At 45.5% G+C, this 15363-nt stretch overlaps 1 pseudogene; it reads left to right on the top strand.

Annotated features, from left to right (window-relative positions):
- Positions 1-15363, top strand: part of LOC106605694 (putative E3 ubiquitin-protein ligase HECTD2) — a 66832-nt pseudogene that overhangs the window by 29727 nt on the left and 21742 nt on the right.

Raw genomic sequence — 15363 nt, 5'->3', positions numbered from 1 at the left:
TATTTTTCCCAAGTCCATTATTTCCTCCTCTCTTCTCATCCTCAGGTTCTCTTTATGCCAGTTCCCATTTATCCTGTCAACAATGGTGAAGAGAGCCATCATCCAGAGGGACTCAGAACAGCAGATGATCAGCATGGCCAGAGTGAGACACACAGCCTGTTGTTTTCTGTCAACTTTCCTTTATCATCGACACCATTGACTCTGAGTTGTGCATAAACTGAGATGACCTGCTTTCATATTTTTTTTTTTACAGTATGTGTTTTTCCAGCAAAGCCTGGTGAACAAGGTCTCCCGCAGGCAGAGTGAACATGAACCTGCTGTTCCTTAACATCAAGGTACGACGGGCCCAGCTACTCAACGACTCACTGGTTGAGGTAAGACCTAACACACCAAGCCTGGGTGGCCCAAGCGTTGGGTATGGTCGAGACATTGTTGAGACGCTGTCCTCTGTAAAAAAATATTTCCCACTCAGTATGCTCTTCTTTATGAAGTTGTCTGGTCCCATGAGCACTATAACTGTCTGACAGCTTATTCAGCACTCTGTCTTTTAATGGTGATACATAACACTAAAGCACAGAGCCATTAGTGGGCCCATTCCTTCCCCCCCTAAAGCCCATCTGGTCTTTTGCTCTGGGAAGTATTCTGTCACCATGGCTTAATTTGAAAAATCTGCCTGGCTGTAAAACGCAGGGTTTGTATCACCCCTCCTCCCCTCCTCTCCAACCCTCTGTCGCCCTGTCCAGCTGAGCAGGAAAAAAGTGGACCTAAAGAAAAAGCTCAAGGTGACCTTCATAGGAGAGGCAGGGCTCGACATGGGAGGCCTCACCAAGGAGTGGTTCCTGCTGCTGCTTCAACAGATTATTCACTATGGTGAGACATAGTCAGGGGGGTAAAGAGGCCCTCTTCGATGCACATTTGCTGTTTTAAAGATAATTACCACATTTTGTCATTCATGGGGCAGAGAGAACATTTTACAGTTGTAAAGCTAGTTTCCTGCAGTTCTACAAGTTTGTAATGGGGCTGATGAGACAAATTCCAGTTTCAATTCTTCTTTCTTGCAATTATACACATTTTGCCATGGCTAATCAAAATTTACATAGAATCCATATATTTCTTAAAACCCATGCAAGATTTTTCAAATGTTTCTCTCTCTCATTTTAGATAATGTATGCAATGCAATGGAAAGTAAATCAGCTTTCATTGAAATCTCAGCAGAATTCGAATACTAGCCATTAAGCCACAGTCACACTGCCTATAAAAACACAATAACTATGAGTGTGCTTGTTGCTTTTGGAGGCACGGAGTCGCTCTTTCTCCTTCACTCACAGTCCTCCAAGCTGAGTTATTCTTTTCATAGATACATTTTCAGAAGTGATGGCTGCTTGCCTAGACATAATGAAAACTGTGGCCCGCTCATTAAAACTGTTTTTTTTTGTGCCAGAAAGTTCATGTCAGCTTTTCATAGCCGAGCTGTGAAAGGCACAATAATGTTTCATGTTTGAAGGTCAGTGTTTTCATCTGGTTAAGGATTGCTGCTGAATGCTCCTGGGAATGTTTTCAGTCTACTTTTAAAAAACTACTATATAAAATATTATCAGAGTAGTCATTGAATAGACGTTTGTGTTACATTAGGCCTATGGAGGGGTTTTCCCAGTCGCATTTATGCCCTTTCACTGGATTAAATATCAAAATTGTTAGTTTTTTCAGGCATGTTCACCTAGTTGAAGGATTCCTGTTGTCATTGGTTCAGCAGCTGGAAGTGTGACAACTACTCTTGAGTTTCAATTGATCGGGACTGTATCCTTTCATTCCTAACCTAGGAATTACTGTGTCAACGTTTTCAGATATACAGCAATCTGCACCACACACACAGACAACAGATGAGGCAGTGCTTGAAAACCACACTGGAGAAACAGATAACTTAATGTATTTTTGATGCTATAAATCTGTCTAACCATCCAATATGTGCTTATTATCTATCTATATTTCATAGGACGTATGTAAACCACTTTTGCGAGACATGAACAATAACAGAATCTTCATGATATAATGTCAAGCATGATATTTCCTGCGATTAATAAGTAAGAGATACAAAAAAGTTACATTTCAAACCACTGAACATAACATCCATAACCCTCCGAAGATAAAGCTGATCTGGACTGCTGGTCTGTCTGCATATTAGGATGGCAGTGGCCACATAATCATTATATTGACCCAATCATTCACATGTAATGTCATTGTAAGCCAACGTTATCTGACATAACTTTCATAGGGTTTTCCTCTAGGCTTGGGCGGTATCCAGATTGTCATACCTTCATACCAACCTTGTGCCATACCAAGATATATTCGGTAATACCAGAACTGAACACAAGGGGCACTATTTTAAAACCCTACTGAGCCTTTGTAATCCTAAGGTTAGCAATATTATGTAAACAAGTATATTTAAAATCCCATAGGGAATGCTAACCAAATGCTAATGAGCGCATTGCGAACATTTTATACAGTCTCTGACCTAAACTATTTGCAAGACAAACATCCAAGCTCGTAAAGTTATACAAGTAACTCAAAAATGCTACTCACAGTTTGCTTCACACACAAAACAAATATTAGACAGCATAGGTCCCCAGATCCCCAGATCCTCAAAAAGTTCTACAGCTGCACCATCGAGAGCATCCTGACCGGTTGCATCACCGCCTAGTATGGCAACTGCTCAGCATCCGACCGTAAGGCGCTACCGGGGGTAGTGTGTACAGCCCAGTACATCACTGGGGCTAAGCTTCCTGCCATCCAGGACCTATATACTAGGCGGTGTGTCACGGATTCCTCCGGAACTTTCATCACGCACACCTGTCCCCTATTTCCACTGATTAGTATTTGTATATATGTGCCCTTTGGTTTCCATTGTGGGTCGATTATTGTTATAATGTCCGTTGGTGCGTGTGAGTACCTGTGCTGTGTGTTTTGGGCTTTCTTGCCCTTGTGGATTGCGCAGATGATTACAGGTCTCGTCCCGTGTGTTAATCATTGTGCACGTGTGTTAATCATTGTGTGCGTGTACTCCTTGCTCTTTTGTTTGGGGTTCAACCGTGTGTTTTGTTACGTGTTTGTTTGGTCTTCGTCCCCGTTCCTTTACACGGCACGACGTAATTGGGTGTAATAAAAATAACTATTATGCATTCCTGCGCCTGTCTCCCGAATCATTCATACCAACATGACACGGTGTCAGAGGATGGCCCCCAAAATGATCAAAGATTCCAGTCACCCAAGTCAGACTGGTCTCTCTGCTACCGCACGGTAAGCGGTATCGGAGCGCCAAGTCTAGGTCCAAAAGGCACCTTAACAGCTTCTACCCACAAGCCATAAGACTGCTGAACAATTAATCCCCTTTTGTTTTTACACTGCTGCTACTTGCTGTTTATTATCTATGCATAGTCACTTTACCCCTTCCTACAATGAATGAATGAAACATTTATTTGTGTCAAATCGTCAATTGGCAACCCATCACTTATGGGATTAATTGACACAAACAAACAATACAATAATTCACTGTGGTAATTCAGTGATAATTCTTCTTCTGGTGTTATCTGCAGTGCACATTGCATAAAGAGTAAAAAAATGTAAGGTAAAAATCAATACACAATAGTAAATAAGTTTATCCAAACAATAATTATATCCCTAGAGCAGTAAAATAATACACACACACACACACACACACACACACACACACACACACACACACACACACACACACACACATACACACACACACACACACACACAACCGTTCAAAGGTTTGGGGTCACTTAGAAATTTCCTCGTTTTTGAAAGAAAAGAAAACATTTTGTCCAATAAAATAACATCAAATTCATCAGAAATACAGTGTAGACATTGTTAACGTTATAAATGACTATTGTAGCTGGAAACGGCTAATTTTTTTTATGGAATATCTACATAGGCGTACAGAGGCCCATTATCAGCAACCATCTCTCCTGTGTTCCAATGGCACGTTGTGTTAGCTAATCCAAGTTTATCATTTTAAAAGTCTAATTGATAATTAGAAAACCCTTTTGCAATTATGTTAGCACAGCTGAAAACTGTTGTTCTGATTAAAGAAGCAATACAACTGGCCTTCTTTAGACTAGTTGAGTATCTGGTGCATCAGCATTTGTGGGTTCGATTACAGGCTCAAAATAGCCAGAAACAAAGACCTTTCTTCTGAAACTCGTCAGTCTATTCTTGTTCTGAGAAATGAAGGCTATTCCATGTGAGAAATTGCCAAGAAACTGAAGATCTGGTACAACGCTGTGTACTACTCCCTTCACAGAACAGAGCAAACTGGCTCTAACCAGAATAGAAAGAGAAGTGGGAGGCCCTGGTGTACAACTGAGAAAGAGGACAAGTACATTAGAGTGTCTAGTTAGAGAAACAGACGCCTCACTAGTCCTCATCTGGCAGCTTCATTAAATAGTATGCGCAAAACACCAGTCTCAGCGTCAACCTTGAAGAGGCGACTCCAGGATGCTGGCTTTCTAGGTAGAGTTGCAAAGAAAAAGCCATAACTCAGACTGGCCAATAAAAAGAAAATATTAAGATGGGCGAAACACAGACACTGGACAGAGGAACTCTGCCTGGAAGGCCAGCATCCCGGAGTCGTCTCTTCACTGTTGACATTGAGACTGATGTTTTGTACTATTTAATGAAGCTGCCATTGTCACTGTGTGATTAGCAAACCAAATGCACAACAGAGCATTTAGCAACTTTTACAGAGTTAACTTAATAGTTATAAGATACACTACATGGTCAAAAGAATGTGGACACCTGCTCGTCGAACATCTAATTCCAAAATCATAGGCATTAATATGGAGTTGCTGCCCCCTTTGCTGCTATCACAGTGTAACAGAAGTTGTCATGGAGAGAAGACCAAGGCGCAGCAGGTATGTGAATACTCATATTTAATTTTTAAAAAAGGAGTAAAGCATCCACTTGACAAAACAATAAAGGTGACAACAGCAACAGTTCTGCAGGCTATGAAACGCAGTGCAAAAACAACCACCCACAACCCCAAAGAAAAACACACACACCTATATAGGACTTCCAATCAAAGGCAACTCAACACACCTGCCTTCAATTGGAAGTCCCAATCAACAACACAATCATTCACATACACAAAACGCCACGTCCGCCCCACGTCGCCCCGCGGCAGGACGGCGTCCCCCCCCCCCCCCCCCCCCCCGGGCAGACCCCGGAATGCATCTACCAAAAGAAAACACCAACAAAAACCCCATAAACAATAACTGCTAAACAATAAGGGAGGGAAGGGAGGGTGGCCGCCGTCACCAACGGCACTGTGCTACACCCTCCCTCCCCAACCCACCTATCCTGGAGGTGGCTCAGGTGCAGGACGTGGACCTCGCTCCACCTTCGGCGTCGCCCACTTTGGTGGCGCCGATAGCTGCGCCGGGCAGACGGGCCACTCGGGCTGACCCTGGCAGACGGACCACTCAGGCTGGGCCGGAGGACAGGCGGGCCACTCGGGCTGGGCCGGAGGACAGGCGGGCCACTCGGGCTGGGCCGGAGGACCGGAGGGCCACTCGGGCTGGGCCGGAGGACCGGAGGGCCACTCGGGCTGGGCCGGAGGGCGGGAGGGCCACTCGGGCTGGGCCGAAGGGCAGGAGGGCCACTCGGGCTGGGCCGGAGGGCGGGAGGGCCACTCGGGCTGGGCCGGAGGGCATGAGGGCCACTCGGGCTGGGCCGGAGGGCGTGAGGGCCACTCGGGCTGGGCCGGAGGGCGGGAGGGCCACTCGGGCTGGGCCGGAGGGCGGGAGGCCCACTCGGGCTGGGCCGGAGGGCGGGAGGCCCACTCGGGCTGGGCCGGAGGACGGGCAGGGCCACCCGGGCTGGCGCCGGAGGACAGGCAGGGCACCCTGGCGGCTCCGGGCAGGCGGGCACGCTCTGGCGGCTCCGGGCAGTCTGGCCGCTCTGGCGGCTCCGGGCAGCCGGGCCGCTCTGGCGGCTCCGGGCAGCCGGGCCGCTCTGGCGGCTCCGGGCAGCCGGGCCGCTCTGGCGGCTCCGGGCAGCCGGGCCCCTCTGGCGGCTCCGGGCAGCCGGGCCCCTCTGGCGGCTCCTGACTGGCGGGCGGCTCTGGCGGCTCCTGACTGGCGGGCGGCTCTGGCGACTTACGACTGGCGGGCGGCTCTGGCGACTTACGACTGGCGGGCGGCTCTGGCGACTTACGACTGGCGGGCGGCTCTGGCGACTGACGACTGGCGGGCGGCTCTGGCGACTGACGACTGGCGGGCAGCTCTGGCGACTGACGACTGGCGGGCAGCTCTGGCGACTGACGACTGGCGGGCAGCTCTGGCGACTGACGACTGGCGGGCAGCTCTGGCGACTGACGACTGGCGGGCAGCTCTGGCGACTTACGACTGGCGGGCAGCTCTGGTGACTTACGACTGGTGGGCAGCTCTGGTGACTTACGACTGGCGGGCAGCTCTGGTGACTCTTGACTGGCAAGGCTGGGCTGACGCACTAGACTCCTGATGCGTGGGGCTGGTACTGGGCGGACTGGGCTGTGCGTCCGTATAGGCGAGATGGTGCGCACCTCAGCGTAACATGGCGCCCTCCACCTTATACGCACCTCCCTGTAGTCACGGGTAGCTGGCTTACGGCTCTTCCCTGGCCTGGCCAAACTACCCGTGTGCCCCCCCATAAAAAAAATCTTGGGGCTGCCTCTCGGGTTCCCTTAGCTCCCTTAACTTGTCCTCCCAGAATTGTCTTTCGTCCTGCCAGGTCCATTCCTCAATTTTTTTCTCCCATGGCTTCCTCCTCTTCTGCTGCTTGGTCCTTTGGTGGGTGGTTCTGTAACAGAAGTTGTCATGGAGAGAAGACCAAGGTGCAGCAGGTATGTGAATACTCATATTTAATTTTTTAAAAAGGAGTAAAGCATCCACTTGACAAAACAATAAAGGTGACAACAGCAACAGTTCTGCAGGCTATGAAACGCAGTGCAAAAACAACCACCCACAACCCCAAAGAAAAACACACACACCTATATAGGACTTCCAATCAAAGGCAACTCAACACACCTGCCTTCAATTGGAAGTCCCAATCAACAACACAATCATTCACATACACAAAAACTGCCACGTCCTGACCCCAAAACGAATACAATAGCTCCATCTGCTGGTCAGGACGTGACACACAGCCTCCACTCTTCTGGGAAGGCTTTCCACTAGATGTTGGAACATTGCTCTGGGGACATGCTTCTATTCAGCCTCGAGCATAAATGAGGTCAGGCACTGATGTTGGCCGATTAGGCCTGGCTCGCAAAGGTGATCGATGGGGTTAACCTCTATGGGCTAGGTGGGACGCTTGCCTTAGAAATGTAGAAAATACCTTAGAAATGCTATTACTTCAATTTCTTAAACGTATGACTATTTTACACCATTTTAAAGACAAGACTCTCGTTAAGGTCAGGGCTCTGTGCAGGCCAGTCAAGTTTTTCCACACCGATCTAGACAAACCATTTCTGTATTGGCCTCGCTTTGTGCATGGGGGCATTGTCATGCTGAAACAGGAATGGGCTTTCCCCAAACTGTTTCCATAAAGTTGGAAACACAGCATTGTCTAGAATGTCATTGTATGCTGTAGCATTAATATTTCCGTTCATTGAAACTAAGGGGCATAGCCTGAACCATGAAAAACAGCCCCAGACCATTATTCCTCCTCCAACAAACTTTACATTTGGCACTATGCATTGGGGCAGGTAGCGTTCTCCTGGCATCTGCCAAACCCAGATTTGTCCTGTCGGACTGCCAGATGGTGAAGCGTGATTCATCACTCCAGAGAACTTGTTTCCACTGCTCCAGAGTGAGCTTTACACCACACCAGCCGACGCTTCACATCGTGCATGGTGATGTTAGGCTTGTGTGAGGCTACTCGGCCATGGAAACCTATTTCATGAAGCTCCCGACAAACAGTTATTGTGCTGACGTTGCTTCCAGAGGCAGTTTGGAACTTGGTAGTGAGTGTTGCAACCTAAGACAGACGATTTTTACACGCTGCAGCATACGGCGGTCCCGTTTTGTGAGCTTGTGTGGCCTACCACTTCGTGGCTGAGCTGTTGTTGCTCCTGGACGTTTCCACTTCACAATAACAGCACTTACAGGTGGCCGGGGCAGCTCTAGCAGGACAGAAATTTGACCAACTGACTTGTTGGAAAGGGGGCATCCTGTGACGGTGCCACCTTGAAAGTCACTGAGCTCTTCAGTAAGGGCCATTCTACTGCCAATGTGTGTCTATGTAGATTGCATGGCTGTGTGATCGAAGATTTTATACACCTGTCAACAAGGGGTGTGGCTGAAATAGCTGAATCCACTCATTTAAATGGTTGTCCACATACTTTTGAAATTTTAGTGTATCTTGCTGGCAAACATTTTGTTGTGAATTACATAATGTAACTAGATCACCTGGCGTGTGCTGCACAACAGTGAGGGACTCACAAGGCTATGTTCTTTCCTCGTTGTGTGCTTGTAAACACATACCATATGACTGGGGACTACTGGTGATCTACATAATGAAAAATGATGTGACAGGTGAAATGAAACACGATCTTTATCTCCTAATGTATTGCACAAGTTCACTGCTGGTATTTACTTAAAAAGTAGATACAAATATTCAAATTTATTACAAAACTTAAAATAAATAGTTTCAGTGGTATTGACTGTATTGAAAAACCATTCAGTGGCTATTTCCAAATTACATTACATTACATTACATTACATTACAAATTCCCCGGTACACAGTATACCAACCAAGTCTTTTGTCCTCACTTGACCCACTGTACCTTCCTATTTATCTACGAGCTAGATTCTATCTAGGTTAAGTCCATTCAGCTGACTCTTGTATTTTAGTTAACATAACATATTTAGGTAACATATACTTACATTGTAAACAGCCTGTAGATAGTCCTTTGTCTGTAAAGCCTTTCCTGGAGTACTCATGACTTACAAACTTTGACCTTGTATAACAATACATTAATTTATAGGGTTGTCCTCTCGACTTGATCTACCTGTCTACATGGTTGTACTGCCTGAAGAAGACTTACTGTTGATACAAAAAATGTAATCCATGGGTGTGGATTTAGTGCTGTTAGGACTGATCACGAGTGACCGTAGCGCCAACACAGAAACCACTGTGCTGCGATTGGTCGGCCCGGTGTGTGTCTGCCTTCTAGTGGGATGTCACAATCAATCAATCAAGTGTATTTTATAAAGCCCTTTTTAAAATCAGCAGTTTTCACAAAGTGCTTTACTTTGTAGATGCCCAGCCTAAAAACCCAAACAACAAGCAATGCAGATGCAGAAGCACAGTTGCTAGGAAAAACTCCCTAGGAAGGCTGGAACATAGGAAGAAACCTAGAGAGGAACCACCATAGGGTGTCATTTAATTAAAGTAAATTAGTTGAGTGTGTTTTCAAGAGATGGCAATAGAAAGTGGTAAATAAATAGAGTGAATAAGTTTTCCCTTATGTGTGTTTCAAGGGAGTGATGTATTACTTGGGAAGTTGAGCATATCCAGTTCATTCCTACCTACAGGTGAGCTGGGGCTTGTCAAAGCTCTGTGTTATGTTACAGTTACGTTTTGCACAGTGCAGAGACTGTGCACGCAGCATGCCGTTCTTACTTTGGGCATGTTGCTTGGAATTTGTACACGTTGCAATAGTGTTGTGCTGGAATTGAGCCTGCTTTCTAACGCACTGCTTCTCAGTGCTTGAGGCGTCACTACAGGCACCCTGGTTCGAATCCAGGCTGTATCACAACCGGCCATGATTGGGAGTCCCATAGGGCGGTGCACAATTTGCCCAGCGTCGTCCGGGTTTGGCCAGTGTAGGCCGTCATTGTAAATAAGAATTTGTTCTTAACTGACTTGCCTAGTTAAATAAAGGTTAAATATATATATATTTTTTAAATCACTTCCAATGAGATGGATAAAGACACGTTGCAAAATGAGACTACAGGGACAGCGAGAAAATCAGAGGAGAGCTATTCGGACACAGAGAGAGGGAGAGGGAGAGAAATATAGAGACACTTGAAGGCAGCCGGTTGTCCTGGCATTACCTCTCTGATTGCCCTGGGGTCAGAGACGCAATGTCAAGAAGTCAGTCTGTCAGCTCCTGTACTGATATAGCTTGGCACGCTACTGTACCACTCTCTCAAAGCACATGGTACAGCACATTTATGTGTAATACAGTATGTTCCCTATAGCCTACTATTATGTCTTGGCCCTCAAACTCCCCGAAAGAAACACGTGTGAAGCTCCTTCCCTTTGTGTGGCCTAACATTGTAAAGTGAGAATCTGATTCTTATGTAAGGCCAAGAATCAACCATGGAAATAATCAATGACATTGAGTTTTGTAGTAGGTGGCGGTGTATTCCCTTCGCTACAAAAACCCAGTTTAATTTCCAATGGTCTTTAAATGTGTGTAAGTGTGCACAAACGTGTGTGGTGTGTGTGTGTGTGTGTGTGTGTGTATGTGTATGTGTGTGTGTGTGTGTGTAGTGTATGTGTGGGATGGTGTGTGGTGTGAGGTGTGTGTGTGTGTGTGTGTGTGTGTGTGTGTGTGTGTGTGTGTGTGTGTGTGTGTGTGTGTGTGTGTGTGTATGTATGTGCATGTGTTCGTTAGAGCGTTGTGTGTATCTGAACAGTTTGCATGCATGTGTGCTTAGGTGTTTGTACTCTTGAATCAAGGCACCCACTCTACCTGCAGTTACACATTATAAAGGGATCTGTGTGCTATTCCTCTGAAATATAGCCAAAGTGGCTCCCTCATACGGAGACCATATGGAGACTAGACAGCTGTGGAAATGTTCTGCCTGTGTGTGCGTGCAAGGTTGCATGCGTTACTGCTTGTGTGTGTGTGTGTGTGTGTGTGTGTGTGTGTGTGTGTGTGTGTGTGTGTGTGTGTGTGTGTGTGTGTGTGTGTGTGTGTGTGTGTGTGTGTGTGTGTGTGTGTGTGTGTGTGTGTGTGCATGCGTGAGTGTGCATGCGTGAGTGTGCGTGTGCTTGCTTGTGTGTATGTGTGTGTGTGTAGGTGATGGAGAATTAATGGACTAAATGTTCTATGCACCTGCTGGGTTTTGTAGGAAAGGGGCGGTGGCTGACGTAGACCGAACACACACAGTAACACAATATAGTAATTTACTCTGTCCTGGTGTAGTTCTGAAACACTGTGGTTACTGGGCATTAGCCCAAACATTCACAGTTGTATGGTACCGTATGTTATGTTCAAATTTCCTGTGTTATTGTGTTGCACTAATATATTCATTGTCACTGAGTGATGTGCAGTGATTTCATATTGTCTGGGCGTTGTTAGATGGCTCAGGATAGATTTTTGACATAAGACACTGGTCCTGCTTTGGTAAAAACCGATCACCTAAAACGGTCTAAACTGTCTGTAAATCAGTGTATTGTCCTTAACTCTGTGTCAGCTCATGGGTCTCGCTGTCTAGAACAGCATTTGTCTGGACATCCACTTCCCTCCATACTGCTACAACAAGCTCTTGACTCCACACATCGTGCCATGTGACCAGAATACTCCTGTTGGCATGGCAACCACTACCCTGGGCGACCTGCATCAGGTTATGCCAGTTCGTCTTCTACGATTGCTTCATCTCAAGCACACCATTTAGAGTAGTACACTTTCTCTGAGGATAGGCATCCTCATTAGTATAGGTAAATTAGCCTGCAGGCCAGTGTGGGTTTTAGGGAGTTAAAGTGAGGATCACAAAACCCCAGTTAACCATCAGGAGGACCAACCGTTCAGCTTTCTGTCTTTACTCCCAAACGTTTTCCTCTGGACTGGATCCAACCTCTGAAACTCCTCTGAATAAATTAACATTTTCATTTAATCTGTCCAGTGTGAAACAGCTCTCAGGTCACCATTGCTGACATTGTGTTTTTTGGTATAAGAGTTTGGTTTTAATTGTTAAACTGTGCCAGATTCCTGCCTCTTTTTTTAATTTATATTTTGGCTTTGTTCACAGTTACATAAGAGTGGGGCATTTTTCTCTCCCCTATCTTCCTAAAAAACTTTTTTTAATAACACTGTGGCTTCAATGAAGCAGGGTGGCTGGCCTGGCATAGTCTTACTGCCACAGTAATTCAGCACTGGCTCCCTTGGGGTGTGACAGGCAGGCATAGCCATGACACTGTACAACCGATCAGAAATCGTGCCCTCAATTTATGTAATTCATTTACAGTTGGGCTGAATAAGAAGACGGTTAAAAGTTGTTTGCAGTACAGTCCCATCTGAAAATTCTGTTGTGTTGAATGGTTGAATGGTTTGCTGAATATACATTTTTCCAGACACAGATGATTAGCTTTCAAATAGAAGCTTGGTAACATAATGTGCACATTCATGCAGGCACACATAGTAATATATCACCCGTGTGCAGTCCGTTGACAGTAAGTAATAAAAGTGACATACATTATTTTCCATTTCAGGACCTGGCACATGGGCTTGGAGAGCTGCTCAGCTATGAGGGCAATGTGGAGGAAGACTTCTATCTGACCTTCCAGGTAATTGTTTTACTTCAGTTTATTTAGTACATTTTTTCTTAACTCTATTTCTTGAACTGTATTGTTGTTTAATAAATAAATAAATAATCATAATATTAAACAATCATGAACATACAAGTATCTTGTATCATTTAAAAACGTAAATTCTTGTTAATCTAACTGCACTGCCTGATTTATAATAGGCTTTACAGCGAAAGCATACCATGTGATTGTTTGAAGACCGTGCCCCACAACGACATATTTTTCAACAAGCACAGGCTTCATAAAATCACAAATAGAGATTAAATAAATCACTTACTTTTGAAAATCTTCCTCTGCTTGCAATACCAAGGGTCCCAGCTACAACATGATTGGTCGTTTTGTTAGATAAAATCCTTCTTTACATCCCAAAAAGTCTGTTTAGTTGGCACCATCGATTTCAGTAATCCACTCATTCAACATGCAGACAAAGGAGTCCAAGAAGCTACTGCTAAACTTTGTTCAAACAAGTCTAACTACATTTCTATCTAATCCTCAGGTATCCTAAAATCTAAATAAACTATAATATTTCATACGGAAAGAAGTATGTAAAATTAGTAAGTAAGCGCGTGCCAACAGACTGATTTTGAACTGGGAGTCTTTGTACAGAAACTCAAAATTCTTGCTTGTTTTTGAAGAAACAAGCCTGAAACAATGAACAAAGACTGTTGACATCTAGTGGAAGCCATAGGAATTGCAATCTGGGAGCTGGAATTACATAGAACCCATAGCTTTCCATTATAAGAGCCTGGGATCAAAAAAAATAATTCTGTTTTGTTTTTCTTTGGAATTTCGCCTGCCATATCAATTGTGTTATAGTCAGACATTATTTTAACATTTCTAGAAATTTCAATGTGTTTTCTATCCAATGCTACCAATTATATGCATATCCTGGCTTCTGGGCCTGAATAACACTATCCAATGCTACCAATTATATTCATATCCTGGCTTCTGGGCCTGGGTAACAGGCAGTTTACTTTGGGCACGTCAGTCAGGCAGAAATTCAGGAAAATAGACCCTAGCTCTAAGAAGTTTAAGTAAGCATTTCACTGTAAAATCTACACCAGTTGTATTCGGCGCATGTGACAAATAAATGTGATTTGATTTGATCTCCTTTCCTATTTATTACCTGTGCAAGGGCAACAGTGCACCAGGGTGTCGATTCCGACCCGAATTAAGCATGCGTAAATGGAACATAATTACCTTTTTATGCACTTTTCTCGCCATGCGTATTCTGACCTTGAATTTAAGCATAAGAATAGCATGCTATTCACCAGCGATTCATTTGGGGTGTAGATCGAATAAATGAAGGTGTGGCAGAGGTGTCTACAGATACACTGTATTCTGTCCTTGACTTAATTCCCTAATTCCACCACCTTTATACATGAGGAAACCATGCATAAGGTCTAGCGAACATACTGGTTCCAAGTGGAAAAAGCATCTACTTTCAGTTAGAAATAACAGCATTCTCCAAGCACTGTAATTTACAACTTGATTAGAGCTATTAATAAGAACTAGGTAAATGAATAATCCATTTGGATAAGGGAATTGCAAATATATGGAGATTTCAAGGTAGTTACAGAGTTAAATGGCTGTGATAGAAGAAAGCTGAGGATGGATCAACACCATTGTAGTTACTCCACAATGCAGACCTAAATGACAGTGAAAAGAAGGAAGCCTGTACAGAATAAAAATATTCCAAAACATGCATCCTGTTTGCAATAAGGCACTAAAGTAATACTGCAAAACATGTGGCAAAGAAATGTACTTTATGTCCTGAATACAAAGCAGTATGTTTGGGGCAAATCCAACACAACACCTCTGAGTTTCACTCTTCATATTTTCAAGCATATTGGTGGCATCATGTTATGGGTATGCTTGTCATTGGCAAGAACTAGGGAGTTTTTTAGGATAAAAAAAATGAATAGAGCTAAGCACAGGCAGTGTCCCAGAGGAAAACCTGGTTCAGTCTGCTTTCCAACAGACACTGGGAGAGGGGTGAGCCCTGAGGTGAGCCAGGGGTGAGCCCTGAGCCAACTCCCCGTGCTTATTGTGGTGAGCATATGCCTGCTTCTCGCACTCTCTCTCCGGTATGCCTCCATAATCCAGTATGTCCTGTTCCTGCTCCCCGCACTAGCCCTGAGGTGTGTGTTACTAGTCTGGTGCCTCCAAAGCCAGCCCCACGCACCAGGCCTCCAGTGCGTCTTCATAGTCCAGTATGTCCTATGCCTGCTCCTCGCACTCTCCTTTCAGTGTGCAGCCATAAACCGGTATGGCCAGTGCCTGCTGTGAGCACTCAGCCATTAGTACGTCCTGTTCCTGCTCCCTGCACTAGCCCTGAGGTGCGTGTTACTAGTCTGGCACCTCCAAAGCCAGCCCCAGGCCTCCAGTTCGCCTGCCCAGCCCAGTACGTCCTGTTCCTGCTCCCCGCACTCGCCCTCCAGTGCGCCTCCATAACCCGGTACAGCCAGTGCCTGCTGTGAGCACTTGGCCATTAGTGCGTCTTCCCAGTCCGGTGAGACCGATTCCTGCTCCTCACACTCTCCCTCTAGTGTGCATCCATAACCCGGTACAGCCAGTGCCTGCTGTGAGCAATTGGCCTTCGGCAGTGGTCTGCAGCCCAGGGCCTTCGTTGGCGGTCCGAAGCCTCCGAAGATGATCCATGGTCTGGTTCCTCCGAACAAACAGAAGCGGGGGGGATCAGCGGGCGGTGGGGGGATCAGCGGGCGGTGGGGGTACTACGCACGGAACCAGAAATCCACTCTC

This window comes from Salmo salar, chromosome 01 (assembly GCF_965601325.2).
Source record: "Salmo salar chromosome 01, fSalSal1, whole genome shotgun sequence".
Lineage (NCBI taxonomy): Eukaryota > Metazoa > Chordata > Actinopteri > Salmoniformes > Salmonidae > Salmo > Salmo salar.
This window is presented reverse-complemented; position numbering and strand designations above follow the sequence as displayed.